Below are 20,963 nucleotides of genomic sequence, written 5' to 3'. Positions count from 1 at the left end.
ATGGCTTAGAACTCAAGTGTGTAGTTGAGTGGATTTCCAAAATGTGAAATTACAAACTACAAACTTGGTTTAAAAATAACAAGTGAAGTGTTTCAAGATGTTAGAGGTGGAGAATCTGCATGAGGTACCATCAAATAAAGAAAGCAGATAAGAGACATGGGACACCAATGACAGGATTGTATGTTTTTCAGATGTAGAGGAAGAGGACACCTTTCTTGCGCTACTATTACTGGATTCTAGGAAACCTAAAAACCTTGTCTAATTACTGATTCCAATTAAATTATGGCTTGTCTGGACTAGCAGGATGTTAAGAGCGATGGTGTGTGTGTGTTTGTCGCAGTGTGTTGTTTTGACAGGGTTTTGTTAGTAGCTTAGATTGGCCTTGAATCCACTAAGTAGCCCACAGAGGCTGAATTGGTGGCCTCGGCTGCCCAAGAGCTGGGATTACAGTCCTGCCATGGCGCCCGGCTTCTCCAGGGTTTTTATTTATATATTTTTAAAGACCATGCAGGGCCGGTTTATCCTCCCACAGTAAGTCACACGCAGCAGTGGACGACGTCGCTGCGGACCTCCACGTCATCCTTCCCTCTCTACTCCTGCGGTGCGCTGCGGGACACGGCCTTCACCAGCACCCCAAAACCGGTCGGCCGGGCTGCGCCCCGCCCCTCCCCGCGGCGCCTCCCTAGCGGGCTGCTCAGGAGGGCGTGTGCCCCGGGCCGGGTTCTGTTCCCGGGTCTGACGCTGGTGCGGCCCCGCGGAACCTCCTGCGGCCCGCGCTTCGCATCCCCGCTCCCCAGCCCCGGGCCCAGGCGCCCCCGCACGTCAGCCCGCACGTCAGCCCCGCCGACGCCGCCTCCAGAGCAGCAGCAGGGCCGCAGCCCCCGCGCTGCCAGCGGGAGGGGCGCGGCCTGGTCACGTGACGCTCGCAGCAGCCCGGCCCTGGTCACATGGGCCGCGGCCACTGCGTCAGTCCCAGTCCCGGCTGCTGGAGTCGAGTCGTCGCCGCCGCCGCCACCGCCGCCCCCAGCGGACGGGGCGGGGATCTTGGTGCCAGGGCCCCGTCAGCCCGCCCCCGCCTCAGTCACCCGTCCGGGGCTCGGCCGGGCCGTCATGGAGCGGGGCGGAACCCTGGCGTCCGCGGTGTGAGGTGCGCCGCCTCGGCTCCCCGTGGCCTCCGGATCGGCCGCTGCCCCTCTCCCCAGGCAGCCGGTCGCCGCCTCCTGGGCGGGCCCGAATGCGCGTCCGGTGAAGGTGCAGGCCGGGCGCCGCCGCCGCCGCAGCCGCGGTCGGGAAATGGTTCGGGCCTAGCGGAGCGGGGACTGGAGGTGAGAAGCCGCCTGACTGCCTGACTGACTGCCTGCCTGGCTGACTGACTGACGTCTGACTGAGGCGCGGCCGCGCCGCGGGGAAGGCGAGGCTCGGGCCGCTGACGCTGGCGGAGACCCGCGGGGCCGGGGGCCGCTGGATCCGGCTTCGCCCTCCGTTTTCTCGTCCCACTTTCTCTCCGAAATCAATTTCAAACAAGAAAAATCTTTTTTTTTTTTTTTTCTTTAAAGGCCAAGCCGTTCCCATCCGACATTCCGGACGCCCATCATCTGGCCGTTTCTTCTTTTTTTCTTTTCTTTCCCCCCCCCCCCCCTTCCCTGTTGTGCCTTCCTCCATTCCTCCCTTTGATTCGGTCGGCGGATTTATCCTTTGAAAAATTTCTCCTTCGTCTGACTCAAGTCATTCCTAGTTAAAGAGAAAATAGGCCCAGATTCTGGCTATCATTTCTCAACTAGTTCTCGCCTTCCTTCTCGCGATCCTGCGCACCTCCCCCCACCCCCCACTCTCCCACCTCCCCTCCACCGAAAGAAAAAAAAGGGGGGGAGGCTGGTGGGGGGGAGTAATTTCCGTCCTTGATGGTCGATGGGGTTTGAGTGGAAAAATGGGAACCTGGGTTGGAATAGGAGAAACCCTCCTTCCCGCTCGGAACCGGCCTGGTACCTGGCGATCGCCATGGCCGGGCTTTGGGTATTGATGTTTAGGCCTCCCCAGCTGCCTGTGCGCAGGGTTAATCTCGTAATTGACGTCAGTGCTTTGTTCCTTCCACTTTGCTGTTGCTTCCCACTCTCTGAAAACGGATCATGGGGTACAGGAGCCCCGGGTGTTTGTGGGGTCTCCTTATTAGGCTTTTCATTCACAGATGACACCTTAATGGGGAGTCGCGAGCCCTGATCTGAAAATGGTTGTGAGTGAAGTTCGAACCAAGAGTTCGATTCAGGGTTCTCCGAGTTTCGTCAGTTGCAAGTCAGAATTCTGGTTTTTCTTCCCCGCTGAGGTTTTAAACTGAAGCTAGCCTCCTTTCCAGTGCCGGAATCTAAGCCCTAGGTGCCCGTGAATAGGCTGTTTGTGTGACATTTAAAATGTGTGCTTTTTGTGGAGCCGAGGTGGGGGGGGGTGGGGGTGGGGAGGTTCAAAGCTTAAAGCTTTGTTTCCATGTTGATTCTCCGAAGCTTTATAAACTCTTTTGTTTGGACGGTCCTTTTATCAATATTGGAATGTTTATGAGATCCTTTTTAATTCGAGATTTGATGAGAAGCTGATGTGGACCAAGAGGAAGCCTAGACTCCGTCGTTTTTGGTCACATATGCGTAAAGAAGTGTTGGCAAATGGCCACTTGGTTTTTAACAAAGCTGGCTTCTTCAACTTCTTCAGGTTTATGTTCCTTATTGTCACTACCTTTCGCAGCCCTCAGTCTCCAAACAAAAAGTCTCAAAAAGTTGTTTTTTAAAAAGTTATTTTCAAAAAGTTGCCTTTCATGATGAACTTTCTGAAAACCCAGACGCAGTCTTTCTTTTCTTTTTAAATGAATACCAGCAGTTGTCATTCAGTTTGTGGCTATCTGCAGGCTAAGTTTTGTTGGCTCTGTAGGAACAGTAGGCACATTTTAAGTAAAATTTTGCTTCAGGTGGAGACAAGGTAGGGTGTCTTGAGAAGAGCCAAAAGTCAAATCTCTACTATTTGGTTGGGGTGGGGTGGGCTTAGAGGTCTGTGATTTGGATCAAGCTGGACAGTTTGGGGGTGTAAGGTGACATACAGTGCTTGGTGAAGTTGTGTGATTAATTCCTATAAAGAGAATGTTTTTATTTTAGTTAATGTTCTGTATGTCATAGTTTTACATTCGGATTCATGTGGTCTCTTCTGTCTTCAGGTTACTGCATCCCTTTTGGAACAATGATTCCACTTGCATGTTGTGATTTTCTTAAAGATCTACTGTAGTGTCTTCAGAGTGAGTTTATTCTAACTCTATCCTCTCCAGTATTTATGTAGTTAGATCGAATTTGATAGCATTTTGAGGTTGGAATAGTTTATCTACCCGATCTAAGATTTTACAGATTTAACCTACATTTAGATGAACAAGTAAGTGATCAGTATCTGAAAGGGGGAAATGGGGATTAGCTTCAGAAAGTGCTGTGCAAGATGAAGACTGCTAAAAGCTATGGCTCGACTTATTTATTTATTTTTGAGGTAGTAAGGTAGAAGTCATGGTTTTATTTGTACCTGAAAAGAACAAAGAAAACAGGTGTTTAACAGGTATTTCTTCTTCTTGACTACTTATTGGCCTAAAATGGAGTTCAAAATGTATGGAAACTTCCCCCTTTTTTGTAGTGCCTTTCATAAAAATCAAAGGTTTTTGTTTTGTTTGTTTTTGAGACAGGATCTCATTTTGTATCCACAACTGGATTTAAACTTGCTATATGTAGACCAGGCTGGCGTTGAACTCATAGAGATCCACCTGCCTCTACCTTTCAAGTGCTGAGATTAAAGGTTTTAACTACTATACCCAGCTTTTAATTTGGCCTCCCAAATTACAAGCATACAGTCTAGATTCCACAAACATTCTAGATAAAAATCTTTGCTACATGTTATAAATAAGACTTTGCAGCTTTCTGTAATCCTCATACTTTTACTTTTTTTAGTTCCTCTGAAAAATTGAAACAATGAATTCATTTCTGGGAGAGTGTTTGCTAGTCTGTTACTGTGAATACATTGTAGTTAAAGGTTCAAATCTGAGTAGATACACTTGTTACTTTGTTATTCTTATTAGCCATCTTGTTACATTTGGAATGACACACATGGGATAACAATAATAAATATCCTTTTTTTTTTTTTTTCTTTTCCTTGTTTGGTTTTTGAGACAGGGTTTCTCTGTGTAACCCTGGCTGTCCTGGAACTCACTCTGTAGACCATGCTGGCGTTGAAAATATCCCTCTAATTAACTCTTGCCTTACCACCTGATCCATTTAGCTTGATGTTCATTTTCACTGGCAGTTTTTATTTTGTTTGTTTTGTTTGATTACAAGTCTTCTTTGTCATTTTGACTTCAAACTTTCAGCTCTCTTCCTGTCTCAGCCTCTTTCTTGAGTTCTAGGATTATAGACTTACTACCATGCCTGACCACACCTTGAGAATTTTAGTGATACTGACACACAGAGAGAAGGAGAGCCAAGTCAATTTAGTTCTGGTTAAATTTAGTTTTATTTAGGTGTTGGAATTAGCTTTTAATCTTATTTTTAAATTAAAAAAAATTTTTTTAGACAGGGTTTATATAGCCCAGGCTGTCCTCAAACTGAATGTGTAGCTGGTGCTGGCCTTGAATTTCTCTCTCTCTCTCTCTCTCTCTCTCTCTCTCTCTATATATATATATATATATATATATATATATATATAATTTTGTTTTTGTTTTTTTTTGCCTTTTACCTCCTCTGAGTATCACAAAAATATATTTAGCAAAAAGTTTCATATGAAAATGTCCATGAGCCAGTTCTACACCACAGCCTGATGGGCCCTTGGGGAGTTTCTTGGGGCCCTTTTGGACTCCTCTGCTAAACAGCCATTGCTTAGACTCTTTCCAAGGTGTCTGACATGATGTTGCTGTCTCCTTGTATGGCCACCATTCTGATGTTATCCTGTTGTCTACTAATTGTCATTTCCACACACTCAATCACAAGATTCATGGAAGGGCCCAGTAGTATTTCTTGAACATGTCTGCCAGGATTAGCTTCAATGATAACTTCTTGTCTATAAATTTCTTCAGTTTGGGAGGGTGGCCCTTGTTTTTGGTAACTCATGGTTTAGCAAGATGTGGAAGGACTGATTGGACTGACCTTGAATTTCTGAACCTCTTGCATCCATCTCTTAAATGGTGGGATTACTGTGAACCGCCATGGTTTAAGATTTGTGGATTTTTTTTTTTTTTTTAAATTTTTTTTTATTGGTTTATTTAGACAGGGCTGTCCTAGAACTCATGGAGATCTGTCTACCTCTCTAGTGCTGGGATTAAAGATATTCACTATGAAGCCACGCTTTTGAAATTCCACAGCCTGGGTTGTGCTGAATGTATGTATCTCTTTGGTTTTATACAGTACTTCTGGTCCTTATATTTTCTATATGTTATAATTATATGAGTAAGCTAGATTTTAGCTCACATTAGAAGTGTTTTTTCTGGAGGCTTTTTGAGACTGGGTCTCTTGTATAACCCAGGCTGACTTGAACTCATTTTGTAGCTGAGGATGACTTTGAACCCTAATCTTCCTACATATGTCTCCGTACTTTTAATGGGCAGAAGAGGTAGTGTTGTGCACTTCTTCACTCCTGAACCTTCAACCTGGTTTCTCATTCATCTGCCAGTTGATTATCAAGTCCTGTAATCCTGTGTGGCCAAACTATGTGGTCATTGCTTCCTCCCTTACTTCTTACCATACTTGCTATTATCTTATTTCCTCTATACTGTTGTTTTCTTCCTTAACTTCTGAGACTGCTGCTGTTCTTAGCAGTCACTCTCCTATTTTTAAAGAAAATTATTTATTTAGAGACAGGATCTCTCTATGTATCCCTGGCTGTCCTAAATCTTTATGTAGATCAGGCTGGCCTCAAACTTGGAAATCTGCCTGCCTCTGCCTTCTGATATAAAGATATGCACCACTATGCCTACTCCTTCGCAGACTCTTCATTCTCTGACTAACTCTTTGATTTTGGTAGGTCTGGAATTTTTTTTTTTAATTTATTTTAACTCTGGTGTTCTGATTCCATGTATGGCTGTGTGAGGGTGTCAGATCCCCTAAAACTGGAATTATAGACAGTTGTAAACTGCCATATGAGTGTTGGGATTTGAACTTGGGTCCCTTAGAAGAATAGCCAGTGCTTTTTTTTCTTTAAAGATGTATTATTATTATTATTATTTTTAATGTATGTGAGTTCACTGTAGCTTTCTTCAGACACACCAGAAGAGGGCATCTGATTCCATTACAGATGGTTGTGAGCCACCATATGGTTGCAGGTAATTGAACTCAAAACCTCTGAAAGCGCAGTCAGTGCTCTTAACCACTGAGCCATCTCTCCAGCCCCAGCCAGTTCTCTCTCTCTCTCTCTTTTTTTTTTTTTTTATTTTTTTTTTTGTTTTGTTTTTCGAGACAGGGTTTCTCTGTATAGCCCTGGCTGTCCTGGAGCTCACTTTGTAGACCAGACTGGCCTCAAACTCAGAAATCCGCCTGCCTCTGCCTCCCGAGTGCTGGGATTAAAGGCGTGCGGCACCACGCCCGGCCCCAGCCAGTTCTCTTAACCACAGAGTCTTTTTCTCCAGCCCTGGTATAATCTTGGACTTCTCTATTTATTCTTCTGATTTGATCACTGTTTAAAAAAATTTTTCTTTAGTTGTTGCTTGCTTTCCATTGCTGTGACAAAATGTCTGAGTTAAACAACTTAAAATAGAAAATGTTTTGGTGCATGTTGTAACATCTTTTTTTCTTTTTTTTTAATGTTTATTCTGTGTCATTGTATGTTGGAAGTGTGCAACCTGTTTATTTATTTTATGTATGTGGGTACACTGTAGCTGTCTTCAGACAAACACCAGAAGAGGGCATCAGATCCCAGTACAGATGGTTGTGAGCCACTATGTGGGTGCTGGGAATTGAACTCAGGACCTCTGGAAGAACAGTCAGTGCTCTTAACCGCTGAGCCATCTCTCCAGCCCATGTTGTAACATCTTTAATACTAGCAATTCTGGAGATAGTGACAAATGGATCTCTGTGAGTTTGAGGCCTGCCTGGTCTACATGAGTTCCAGGCCAGCTAAGGCTATATGGTATGACTTTGTCTCAGGAAAAAAAGAAAAAAGAGAAGAGAAGAGAAGAGAAGAGAAGAGAAGAGAAGAGAAGAGAAGAGAAGAGAAGAAGAAAGGAAGGAAGGAAGGAAGGAAGGAAGAAAGAAAGAAATGGAAGATTTATTTTGGTTCAGGGATCCAGAAGTTTCAGTGCTTATTTTTTGACTGTTATTTTTGGGACTGTGGTGAGGAATTATATCATAGTAGAGGGTCAGAGTATCAGAAACCAATTCACCTTATGGCAGCCGTGAGGAAGAGAAAGGAAGGGAAAGAAATGAAGGAAGGGAGGGAGACCCACAAAGATTTCCCTAATGACCCAGTTTGCTTTCACTAGGCCCTGCCTTCTAAAGCCTCTGCCGTCCCCAGTGATACAGACTGGGGATTAGGCTTTTAGCACAAGAGCCTTTGGGGACTGCCTAGATCTAAACCATATTATCTTATCAAGAAGTCAAGAATGGTTGCATCCAAGGGGTTTAAGATGGGTTCAGGAGTAGTTCTTTATCATTTGACATGTCTTCAGTTCTCTATTGCTGCAACTTGAATTTATCATCTGAATTTAAAATGTTAAGTTTCCTGTTATCATAGTGAGAGTAGGCCTGGCTCTTAGTCCCAAATCCATTCTCACACTGTCTGCTTTAGTGATCTGTCTTGTATTAACGTACAGCTACATTAAATGAAAGGAATGGAGTAAAAGGCATCTATACCATTTATTTCTTGTCTGTCTAATACACATATACCATCCTTTTTCTGATACAGAATACATCTTTAACATATTCTAACTACATGCATCAGCAAACCATTTCATTCTTTTGTAGGCTATTTCGCAAATTTATCTTCACAAACACATTTAAAGGTTACTGTTCTCTTAGATACTGATAGATATTAATATTCTAAGAGTTTATTTTAATTATTATTTTTTTAATGATTTGTGTGTTGTGTCTGTCCCCTGGAACTGGAGTTAGAGGCAATCTGAGCTACCCAACATAGGTGCTAAGACCCAAACTCTGGTCCTCTGGAAGAGCAGGTAACCATCTCCCCAGTCCCTGATAGCCTCTTAGTTACAGCTCTGAAAACTGAGCTAAAATGCTAAGTGTAATTATTTCTGATATAGCTGATAAGCAGTAGAGGGGGAAAAGCTTGTTAGGTTGGATTGGGTTTGGTTTTACAGTATTAAAACTGCACTCAGGATTTATGTATGGTAGGTAGGTCCTCTTCTACTGAGCTAACTCCACATTTCTGAAATATCTCTTTTAGGGAAGGTGTTAGGTATTATTCTCAAGCTTACACTGATCTTGATGTTACTGGATACATGGTAAGAAAGCCATGTGATCTAAGCAGCAACTGTATTGACTTAATTGCAAACAGAGAAATAGAGTGACTTCTTCTTCTTCTTTTTTTTTTTTTTTTTTTTTTTTTTTGGTTTTTCGAGACAGGGTTTCTGTGTGTAGCCCTGCTGTCCTGGAACTCACTCTGTAGACCAGGCTGGCCTCGATCTCAGAAATCGGCCTGCCTCTGCCTCCCAAGGGCTGGGATTAAAGGCGTGCGCCACGCCCAGAGGATAGAGTGACTTCTTTGGTTAGTCAAGTAAAGATTTTATGTTTTTTGTCAACTGAAAGGCTTTCCTTGTTGTTTGTTTGTTTGTTTGTTTGTTTCTGTTCTGCCTTACATTAGAATCAACACTGGAGGGATATTTGGGAAGGTTTGGGGACTACAGTTCTGTGTTGTTTCAGTAGTTAGCTGACAAGGGTCAGCTAACCATGGCCAACAGACCGAACGTAACCTGCTGCCTGTTTTTGTGCAGCCTTTGAAGTAAGAATGGCTTTTATATTTTTATTTTGTTTTGTATTTTTAAATAGTAGCAGAGTCAAAAGAATGTTATTTGGGGAGAGAATATTATAGGGCGTTCAAATTTCAGTGTCCATAAATAAGATTGTATTGGAACCTAGTCAACCCATGTGTTTATGTATTGTCTGTGGCTGAATTTTGCTGCTCTGAGGACAGAGTTGAGTAACTGACTCTGTGAACTGCCAAGCCTAATGTACTACCTGTCCTTAAAAAGGTTTGGAGATTCTTGCCTTAGCAGATCAAATAGGTTATAATGGATATATGGGAATGGCTCTGATGTAAATTACAAGGTATCTAGTTTACTGTGATGGCTGTTGGGGGTTTTGTTTATAGGATATATACACACATATATACACATGCACTATTTGCACACATAATATGCATCACATAATGTAGGTAAATGTAGGTATCTTACATAATATGTAATATTGAATATATATATATATATATATATATATATATATATATTTTTTTTTTTTTTGGTTTTCGAGACAGGGTTTCTCTGTATAGCCCTGGCTGTCCTGGAACTCACTTTGTAGACCAGGCTGGCCTCGAACTCAGAAATCCGCCTGGAACTAAAGGCGTGCGCCACCACACCCAGCTAAATATAATATTTTATATTGAATAATATATATATATATATATAACATTTATAATTATGTAGCATAATAGGTATTACTATACCATATACCATATAAAACAGGTAGAGGCTGAGCATTGTCTTAGCTGTCTGCTGTATTCTTAGGGTAAGGTCATAGTACACATGTCTGTTTTAGTACAGCTCTGTGAATTGGGTGCAGTCCAGAAATACAGAAGTTGAGATAAAGCTAGAAGTGGTCAGATCACTATGTATATATAGCTATTCCATCTCTTTATGCCTTCACCTTTAAATTCTTCTCTTTTCTTTGCTTTGGTGAATGCCACCATTGTCCTAATTTTTTCCTATAACTTGTCCCTCTTCTGTCTTACTTATCACATCTGACAGAAATCCAAGATTCTACTTCCTTAACACACTTGAATTCAACCTCTTTTCTTTTTTTTTTGTATTTTTTTATATTTATTTATTTTTATTAGATATTTTCTTTTTATACATTTCAAATGCTATCCCGAAAGTTCCCTGTACTCTTCCTCAACCTCTTTTCAAGATTAAATTAAGTTTTCATTTCTTAGCATTACTTTCTGTTTTTAAAAGTTTATTTTTGCCTAGCAGTTTTGGCTCATGCCTTTAATCCCAGTATTTGGGAGGCAGAGGCAGGAAGATCTCTGAGTTGAGGCCAGCCTAGTTTATATAGTTAGTTCTAGGACAGGCAGGGCTACACAGAGAAACCCTGTCTTGAAAACAAAAGTTGTTTGTTTGTTTGTTTGTTTGTTTGTTTTTCGAGACAGGGTTTTTCTGTGTAGCCCTGGCTGTCCTGGAACTCACTTTGTAGACCAGGCTGGCCTCGAACTCAGAAATCCACCTGCCTCTGCCTCCTGAGTGCTGGGATTAAAGGCCTCCACGCCCGGCTTAAAAGTTATTTTTGTATGTCTTTATTAGCATATTATCTAAGACTTAGCATGAATGAGTTTTATGAAACTTCTGAAGAAAGACTTTATAGCTTCATACTCCCTCGCAGCTTTTTTTTTTAATACCATGTTTAGATTTTGTTATTTATTGTGTTTGTGATGTCTTAGTACATTGAACTAATGATTTTGTAGTGACTTCTCCTGGGAAGGGTATTGGATAAGATTGGATTATGACATGGAATATGTTAGTTATTACAGGTAAAACAAGTCCAAAGAAACCCTGGCATAGCAGTTAGTGACATGTTTTTGAAGTATGTGGTATTGGTCATTTTTATAGTTAATAAACTTTGAAATAATTTGTTTCCATAGAGTGTTTGCTAACAAACTAGCAGTATATTAGAAACTGTCTGGCTCTTACTCCATAAGTGAAAAAGTGGAGTGCCCCAAGACACAGCCTCTTTATAAATTAGTGTTTAAGAACTGCCAGCTATCCTGACACGTGGTGCAAGCCTTATAATCCCAGAGGATGAAGTCAAGAGATTAGCAGTTCAAGGCTAGCTTGAGCTATGTGAAACTGTCTCAAAAGAACAAAAACTAAGAATTACCACTAACGCTGGATGTGAAGGTGAAACCTAGGGTTCCAGTACCATGGGAGGTTGAGGTCAGCCTAGACTAGCAAGGCTGTCACAACACCACAGTAAGAAACCTTAGAAGCTGATATGGTATTGTCAGATTAGAGTTCCATGAACTAGTATATAAAGGCTTACAGTTATTATTGTTGAGATAGGGTTTCTCTGTGTAACAGTCCTGGCTGTCCTGGAACTCACATTGTAGACTAGGCTGGCCTCAAACTCAAAGAGATCCACTTGCCTCTGCCTCCTGAGTGCTGGAGTTATACATCACCAGGCTTACCTGCCTGCCTAAGGCTTGTAGTTACTAAACTTGTTTAATGCAACATTTATGCATGTTAAATATTAGTATTATTGAAATCAAGTTAAAAATTATGGCCGGGCGTGGTGGCGCATGCCTTTAATCCCAGCATTCGGAAGGCTGAAGCAGGCGGATTTATGAGTTCGAGGCCAGCCTGGTCTACAGAGTGAGTTCCAGGACAGCCAGGGCTACACAGAGAAACCCTGTCTCGAAAAACCAAAAAAAAAAAAAAAAAAAAATGGAACCCAAGACTCAGTGATAGATTATGTTCCATATATGTGTGTGTGCATATGTATGTGTATACATGATATATGAATATTAATATGTATTTAAATATAATATATAGTATGTAATATTTTAAAAATATAAGTCCTAATGCTACATATTTTCATACTTAAATGTTGCTCTAGTTTTTGCAAAAGTCATTTGTTACACTCTTATTTTAAACTTGGGTTTGAGGTTTAGTCATATAAGCTATAATGATGAATTCATGGCTATTTCAATATGTATACTATCTTTAATCTTTGAAGTCAGCACTTAGACTCTGGGATATTTCATTTTTACTGAGATAGTATCCTTTGCTGTAAGATTTGAGAGGCAAACTTACTGGTCAGTTCAGGCCCTGAATGTTCACATTCATATGTCTTTTGTTTTGAATCTCTGCTCCCTGGGTATGTCTTTTCTCCCTGTTCTTCATAAAGGGCTTATACAATAAGTAAAATAGGTAAAGTTGAATAATGAGAATTTTAGAGCAGAATAACTTTCTTTTGAGACAGGGCCTCACTATATATTAGCCCTAACTGGCTAAGAACTTCATCTTTTTGTTTCTACCTCCCAAGTAACTACATAAAAGTCCCAAATGAGACAACTTTTGTTTTGTTTTTACTTTTGTCCTTTTGAGACTAGATCTTTCAATGTAGTCTGGAGTTCTCTGTATAAACCAGGTTGGCGTTGAACTCACTGAGATCTGCCTGCTTCTGCCTCCCTAGTGCTCAGATTAAAGATATGTACTACCATAAAGAAGAAAAATATATTTAAATGCTGATAGATAGGATTAAAAGGATTCAATAGAAGGAAAGAAGGTGAAGTTGTTTCAGAGATGGCAGGAACTATTGAAGATCCAGAAAATAGCAAGTTGCAGGAGATAGTTTTTGATAAGAAGAACTATTTCTTTGTAGTTTTTTATAACCAGGAGGAACGAAGAGAATAAGCTCAGATGATGACATTTTGAGAACTGATAGGAGATAAGGTATTATTTCAAATTCTGTTGTTTTTTTCAAGGCAGGGTTTCTCCTGTAGCCCTAACTGTCATGGAGCTGGCTCTGTAGACCAGGCTAACATTGAATTTAGAGCTCCACCTGCCTTTGCCTTCTGAACACTGAGATTAAAGGTGTGCACCACGCACCTGACCCCTGTCTTTTAATTTTAATATTCTGTTTCTTGATCTTTGTCTCATAAGAGAAAGTTACTTGTGGAATAAGTTAGGACCAGGGGAAATCACAGGACTCAATGGGATACTTTTTGAAATAGAAAGGAGAAAGACTGTGCAACTTTGAGGAAGCCTTGAACCTGGTTGGGAATGATTTATGAGACAGGCTAATAGAAAGTTGAGGTAACACATAGACATTTGACTAAGAGCTGGGTGTGCTACTACAAATCTGTTTTCCCAGCAGTTGAGAAGTGGAAGCAAGAAGATCAGGAGGTCATGGTTATCCTGAGTTCAATAGCCATTTTGAGAACAGCCTGGGCTACATGACACTCCAACTTAAAAAAGAAGGAAAAGAAAAAGAAAGTTAGTTTTAATTAAGAAAATAGAAATGACATGCTAAGGAGATAACTCAGTGGGAAAGTCTCCCAGGACTGGGGAAGGAAGAGGACAGGCAGATATCTATAGCTCCTCTGTTAAGTGAGACATCCTGGCTCAAAAAAACAAAAACAACAACAAAAAAAAACTGTAAAAAGTGATTGAGAAAGTCACCCAGAAAGCTGGGTGGTAGTGGTGCACGCCTTTAATCCCAGCACTTGGGAGGCAGAGGCAGGCGGATTTCTGAGTTCGAGGACAGCCTGGTCTACAAAGTGAGTTCCAGGACAGCCAGGGCTACACAGAGAAACCCTGTCTCGAAAAACCAAAAAAAAAAAAAAAAAAAAAAAAAAAGAGAAAAAAAAAGAAAGTCACCCAGAGTTGACCTCTGACCTCCATAGGTACACATGCATGTATCCATACAAGTACAGCACAAAAAACAGCAAAATGCTATAGAATCATTATCTTTGTTTTAATAATTTTTTACTGTATTTTACATCTGAAGTTCAGAGAGGAATGGTAAGCTTACTGGGTTTTGTTTGTTTGTTTTTGCTTAGCATTACTGAAGCACTTTTTAATTGTCCAGCACTGAGAAGACAATAGAGACTAAAAGCTGTACAGCTCTTAGCACTGACTCTTGGGCCAGAGCCCTTCTGTGTCTCGGGACCTGATGTTTTGTTAGTTTGGCTTCCATCTCCAGGTGTGCACTCTTTGTTTCCTTACCTGGCAGGAAGTGATCTCTTCACAAGTTCTCATGGGTAGAGAAATCCTGCAAATGAGGCCAAGAGGGGTTTTGGGTCCATGAGGCTCTGTGCTTTAACATAGTATGTTGTGGTAAAGCTAAAGTCAAGTAGCAGTTGTTGAAACTAATTGAAATATCAGCTCAATTCTCATTTTGACATTTGGAGTTTAAACCATCAATAATCTGGTAGGTGAATGGCCCCCTTTTTTAGTAGGATAATTGTTAGAAGATAGTAATGGAGGTGGAGACATAACAACAGATTCTGAGCTTCACTTGAAAGGGCTATGTTAAAGCAATACTTTACTTGTTTGTTTGTTTGTTTGTTTGCTTAGAGACAGGGTCTTTCTATATAGCCCCAGCTGTCCGGAAACTATGTTTGCCATGCCAGCTGAACTCACAGACATCCACCTGCCTCAGCTTTCTTTCCAAGTGCTAAGATTAAAGGCTTGCATTGCCATGACTGGCCCAACATAATTTTAAACTATTTACAATTTTTAACTTAAAATTTATAAAAAAATATATATATATATAATTAATGACATTTATAAAAAGTAGATTATTTCTGATTAATTGGGAATGCATATTTAGATTTTTATTTTTACCATTGCTTCTTGGATTCTTTTCAATTCAAAAAGCTTATTTTGGTGGTTAGAGTGCTCAGGGTTTAAGAGCACGGTCTGCTCTTCTAGAGGACCCAGGTTCAATTCCCAGTACCCACATGGCAGCTTCACAACAGTCTTTAATTCTAGTCTAGGGGATCAAATACCCTCATCTGCTTCATAGGATCCTTCTTGTATGTGAGCAGTTAAGGTTACACAGCCACACACATAAACACATAAAAAGGGCTGGAGAGTTGGCTCAGCAGGTAAGAGCACTGACTGCTTTTCCAGAGGTCCTGAGTACAAATCCCAGCAACCACATGGTGGCTGGCAACCATCTGCAATGAGATCTGACACCTTCTGGTGTGTCTGAATACAGCTACAGTGTACTTACTTATAATAAAATCTTTAAAAAAAACACATAAAAAGAGAAATAATTTATTCTTTGGTAGTTTCATACATACACACAATGTGTTTCTACACATAATGTATTCACCCCTGTTGGATTAACTATGGGAAAACACACATAGTACAAAATTTTACTATTTTAGTCATGTATAAAATTCATGGTATATTCACAGTATTGTACAACCATCAGCACTGTCCTTTTCTAGAAGTTTTCCATCATCCTAAACAGACATTCTGGCTGGCATACTATAAAATGGTATTTCTCCATCATTCTTACCTCTATTCTTCTGGTTTTTATGAGTTTGTCCATTCTGGATATCCTGAATATATCATATAATCGGAATTATATGATATATGTCTGTCAGATTCTGCTTTATTTCACATAGCCTAATGTTTTCAGGAATCATTATTATTGTAGTAGAGTTTCATTCACTTTCATGGCTGAAGATATTGTATTATATGTATATGTCACAGTTTGCTTATGTTGATAAACACTTACCTTGCTTCCATCTTTTGACTATTGTGAATGATGCTTCTGTGAATGTTTGTGTACAAGGATCTCAGTGTCTACTTTCTGTTTCATAAGAGTATATACCTAGAAGTAAAATTACTACACCATTTGGTAATTCTGTTAAGGGTTTTTAAATATTTAAAAAATATTATTTTGGGGCTGGTGAGATGGCTCAGCGATGAAGAGCACCAGATGCTCTTCCGTAGGTCCTGAGTTCAAATCCCAGCAACCACATGGTGGCTCACAACCATCCATAATGAGATCTGATGCCCTTTATTGAGTGTCTGGAGACAACTACAGTGTATTTACATATAATAAATAAATCTTTAAAAATATTATTTTTTATTTTATCTATATGAGCAGTTTGCTTGCATGTATGTATATGTACCACAATATGTGCCTCAGGTCTATGGAGGTCAGAAGAGGGATTGGAACCCCTGAACTTGGAGTTATAAATGGTCATGGATCTATTATGTGGGTTCTGGGAACTAAACCTGGATCCTCTGCAAGAACAGCAAGTGCTCTTCACCACTGAGCTATATCTCTCTTGCGTTCATATTAAAGTTTTGTTTTCTTTGTTTTTGATTTTTAGGTCTTATTTACTTTTATGTGTTGACCAAAATGTTTGTCTGTGCATCATGTGTGTGCAGTACCTGCAGAGGCAAAAAAAAGGATATTGGATTCCCTGGGACTGGAGTTACAGACATGTTAGCTGCCATGTGGGTCCTCTGGAAGAGCAGCTAGTGTTCTTAATGACTGAGCCATCTCTCCAATCCCTATGCTAAAGGTTTTGAGGGATCTCTAGACATATTTTCCATAGTGGCTGCTCTACTTGTATATTTCACGGCAGTGCATAAGGAACACCAGTTCCTCTATATCTCATCAGCAATGTGGTGTTTGAATGAGAATGGCTTCCATAGGCTCATATATTTGAATGCTTGGTCCTTAGTTGGTGGAACTGTGTGGGAAGAATCAGGATCTATGGCCTTATTGAAAGAGGTTTGTCACTAGGTTGGTTTTTGAGGTTTCAAATGCCCAAGCATTTTCTAATTAGTACTCTTCCTCCTAATTGCAGATAGAGAGAGATAGATATAAGCTTTTAGTTACTGCCTAAGTCCCATGCCTACCTTTCTGTTGCCATGCTTCCTGCCTAATGGAAGCACGAGCCCCAAATGAAACCCTTCTTTTATAAGTTGTCTTGGTCATGGTGTCTCTTTATAGCATTAGAAAAAAGTGACAAAGACACTTAACTGCTTTCTTTTTTTTTTTTAATTTATATGTACATATAAATTTATATATATTATATAAATTTGCTTTCATGTATGCCTTCATGACAGAAGAGGGCATCAGATCACAGTATAGATGGTTGTGAGCCACCATGTGGTTGCTAGGAACTGAATTTAGGACCTCTGGAAGAACAGCCAGTGGTGCTGAGTCATCTCTCAGTCCCCTTTCTGCTTTAATTTTTTTTTTTTAAATCCTGAGCTGGATTGCATCATGCACAGTTCTTTTTTTTTTTTTCTTAATTTTTTGGTTTATTTTATGTGTGTACATGCCTGTGTGTATCTCAGTGTACTATGCATATTCAGTGCCCACAGAGCCAGAAGAGGACATCATAGCCTTTGGAACTGGAGTTATGGGAGATTGTTAATTGCAGACCTGGCCTGGGTGCTGGGAACTGACTGAACTCTGTTCCTCCGCAAGAGTAGTAATTACTCTTAGCCACTGAACCCTCTTGCCAGCCACAGTCTTTTTCTTTCATGAACTTGATGTTTAATGCATCTCACACATTTTGCTGTTTGTTTTTATAGTCTACAGGAGTCCTTATTTCACCTGAACTTTGTTTTTAACCCATTTGTTCTTTAATTGCCACATATTTGTGGCAATTAAATAAATCAAATTTTCTTTTATTTATTTATTTATTTATTTATTATATGTGACTACATTATAGCTGTCTTCAGACACTCCAGAAGAGGGCGACAGATCTCATTACAGATGGTTGTGAGCCACCATGTGGTTTCTGGGATTTGAACTCAGGACCTCTGGAAGAGCAATCAGTCTTAACCACTAAGCCATCTCTCCAGCCCAGCTATTGACTTTTACCTTCATTCCAGTGTGCTTAGGGAATAACCTCACATGCCTTTTAGGTTTACTGAGACTTGCTTTATTGTCTTAACATGCAATTCTGTACTGGAAAATGTTCTATGTTTATGTGAGAATATGTCTTCTCTTGTTGAAGTGTTGTTTAGTAATTATTAGATCTATTTGGCTTATGTAATGTTAGTTCAATATATCAATTGGGAGGTAGTAAGATTTGTTCTCTGCCGGGCAGTGGTGGCGCACGCCTTTAGTTTAGTCCCAGCACTTGGGAGGCAGAGGCAGGTGGATTTCTGAGTTTGAGGCCAACCTAGTCTACAGAGTGAGTTCCAGGACAGCCAGGGCTACACAGAGAAACCCTGTCTCAAAAAAAACCAAAACAAACAACCAAAACAAACAAAAAAAAAACCTACCAGTAAGGTCATGAAGATGTAGAAAGAGAAATGACAGTAAGGAGTCTCCTTTAAGATGATAATACCCTTTCTTTAAAAAGAAAAACAGGGGGACTGGATATGTCAGTGGTTAAGAACATTGGCTGTTTTGCCAAAAGACCTGGGTTCAGTTCTCAGCATCCCAATGGCAGCTCACAGCTGTAAGTCCAGATACAGGGGATCTAAGACATGACCATGCAGGCAGAACATTCATATACATAAAACTAACAAAGTCAGGCAGTGGTGGTGCACACTTTTAATTCCAACACTTGGGAAGCAGAGGCAGGCAAATGTCTTAGTTTGAGGCCAGCCTGGTCTGAGCAAGTTCCAGCACATCCAAGGCTACACTGAAAAAACAAAAAATAACAAACAAAAATCACAAAATACAAAGGTAATTTTTTCTTTTCTCTTCCTTCCTTCTTTTCTGTTCGTTCGTTCTTTCTTTCTTTCTTTCTTTCTTTCTTTCTTTCTTTCTTTCTTTCTTTCTTTCTTTCGACAGGATTTCTTCAAATAGCTTTGCTGTCTTGGAACTACCTTTGTAGATTAGGCTTACCTCAGTCTCATAGAAGTCCATTTGCCTGTGCCTCCCAAGTGCTGGGATTAAAGGCATACTCTACCTGGCTCTTGTGAAAAAAATTTTAATGCTGTTTGATATTTAATATTAGGTATTTTGTTTTTTCAAAATTCTGACCTTTGTTTCTGGTGATGAGGATGAAACTCCAAGCTTAATAAGCATAATGACCATGCACTTCTGGTGATTTCCACCCCAGTCTCATTTTTCAGGATTTGAATTTAGGAAATCAGTAGTTAATCTCCCTTTTATTTTATTTTATTTTTTTAGAGATTTATTTATTTATTTATATGAGTACACTGTAGCTGTACAGATGGTTGTGAGCCTTCATGTGGTTGTTGGGAACAGTCAACCCCGCCCCCTCAGGCCCAAAGATTTATTCATTATTATAAATAAGAACACTGTAGCTGTCCTCAGATGCACCAGAAGAGGGCATCAGATTTCACCACGGGTGGTTTAAGCCACCGTATGGTTTCTGGGATTTGAACTCAGGACCCCCGAAGAGCAGTCAGTGCTTTTAACTGCTGAGCCAATCTCTCCAGCTCTAGTCTGCCCTTTAGATTCTAAATAACTTTGTATTGGGGCAGGGCCTTAATTCAAGAGTCCTAACTGAAACTTGATTGTTAATGCAAGTAACATCAATTTGTCAAAATATGCTAAAGGATATTTTCTGTTTTTTTATCCTCTGACAACAGTATTTATCCTCTATAACAGTATTTTTATGTACTTCAATAGGTTATATATTAGCTACACTAGAATATTATACACAAATATAAGAAACAACCTGAAGGCCAGGGGAATGGCTCAGTGGGTAAAAGCACTTATTCCCAAACCTGACACTTTTAAGGTTAATCTCTGGAACTTACCCAGTAGGAGTACACACATACACACCCCAGAATGTAAAAAATCTGTATTTAAAAAGAAACAACTTGTTTCTTTTCCTCCAGTGAGCCACTGAAGATCCTATTGTCATCATGGACAGCTGCCCTGCCCAGTGTTAACTGGTATTGTAAGAACAGGCCATACCCAAAGTTTCCCTTCTGATGAGGGGCTCCTGATGCTAAGATCTGCATCTTTAACCTGGGACAGAAGAAGGCAAAAGTTGATGAATTTCTACTTTGTAGCTACAGGATGTCAGATGATTAGAGCAATTCTTTTCTGAAGCCCTGGAGGTTGCCCATATTTGTGCCAACAAATACATGATAAAAAGTTATTGCAAAGATGACTTTCATATTCGAGTGAGACTCCAACCTTTTTATACCACCCAAAAGAAGGTATCCTGTGCTGGGCTGACAGGCTCCAGACAATTATGTGCCTTTGGGAAGCCCCCAGAAGCACAGTGGCCAGGGTTCACATTGGCCAGGTCCTTCTGCATGCACCAAGCTGCAGAGTGAGGAATCTGTGATTGAGGCTCTGAGTAAAACCAAGTTCAGGACCCCAGATCACCAGAAGATCCACATCTCAAAGAAGTAGGCTTTACTAAGTTTAATGCAATGAATTTGAAGACATGGTCACTGAGAAGTGGCTCATTCCTGATGCATGTGGAGTCAGATATATCCCCAGTTGAGGTCCCCTAGACAAGTGGCAGCCCCTGTATTTCCTAGGGCTTCCACAGTGCTCTCCTGTACTCTACCAAATCATGTTCTGTAAGAAATCTCACATCTAGTCTGAAGAAAATAAAAAGAAACAACTTGAACACAATTTGAAATCTCTCTCTCCATGCATTATTGTTGAGAAATGTTGTGTGTATGTATGTACACTCTGTGCATGTTTGGTGTCTTATGAGGCCAAAAGAGGGTGTCAGATTCCCTGAGCTGAATGAAGTTAAGGACATTTGTGAAATACTGTGTGGATTCTGGGAACTGAACCTTGGACCTCTGTAATGTGGTGCTTGTAATCACAGAGCCTTCTCTTCAGTCCCAAGAATATACTGGTTTTACTGATCATCCTAAATAAGTGAGAAGTGTTTTCCTGGTCTGATTGACTTCTGTTTTCTTTTTCCTCTCTCTCATCCTCTCCCTCTCTCCACCTCTTCTTTGTTGTTTTGTTATTGTTGGCAGTGGTGGTTGGTTTTTTTTGTTTGTTTGTTTTTGGTTTTTGAGACAGGGCTTCTCTGTGTAGCCTTGGCTATTCAGTAGACCAGGCTGGCCTTCAACTCAAAGATCCACCTGTCTCTGTCCCCCGAGTGTCGGGATTAAAAAAGTTTGCCAGACTTGACTTCTGTTTTCTTATTTGGTTTAAAATAGTTTCCACAGATATATACTGATTTTCCCCTTTGGTTGATCTGTTTCTTTGTGCCTCTCTTTTTTCCTCTTTTAAAACAAAATCAAGATAGAGGTTTAATCCCTATTTCAACTTCAGGGACAGGAGCAGCAGAGG

At 40.5% G+C, this 20,963-nt stretch overlaps 1 protein-coding gene, 1 long non-coding RNA gene and 1 pseudogene across 4 annotated transcripts in view; 2 read left to right on the top strand and 1 right to left on the bottom strand.

Annotated features, from left to right (window-relative positions):
* The first annotated feature begins 957 nt into the window (after positions 1-957).
* Aff4 (ALF transcription elongation factor 4) overlaps positions 958-20,963 on the top strand; it is a 77,381-nt gene continuing 57,375 nt past the window's right edge. For all 3 annotated transcript variants that reach the window (XM_029483059.2, XM_021178051.3, XM_085830026.1), the window contains exon 1: positions 958-1,325. The gene's annotated coding sequence lies outside the window, so the exon portion shown is untranslated. The remainder of the gene's footprint in view (positions 1,326-20,963) is intronic.
* On the bottom strand, positions 1,639-2,046 carry LOC147001521 (uncharacterized). Its single transcript, XR_015045066.1, has 2 exons — positions 1,987-2,046; positions 1,639-1,731 (listed from the first exon to the last, which is right to left on the bottom strand). It is a non-coding gene; the product is annotated as an uncharacterized LOC147001521 (long non-coding RNA).
* LOC110304482 (large ribosomal subunit protein uL16-like) lies at positions 19,503-20,616 on the top strand (annotated as a pseudogene).

Source organism: Mus caroli, unplaced genomic scaffold, assembly GCF_978045245.1.
Source record: "Mus caroli unplaced genomic scaffold, Mus_caroli_1 scaffold_13, whole genome shotgun sequence".
Classification (NCBI taxonomy): domain Eukaryota; kingdom Metazoa; phylum Chordata; class Mammalia; order Rodentia; family Muridae; genus Mus; species Mus caroli.
This window is presented reverse-complemented; position numbering and strand designations above follow the sequence as displayed.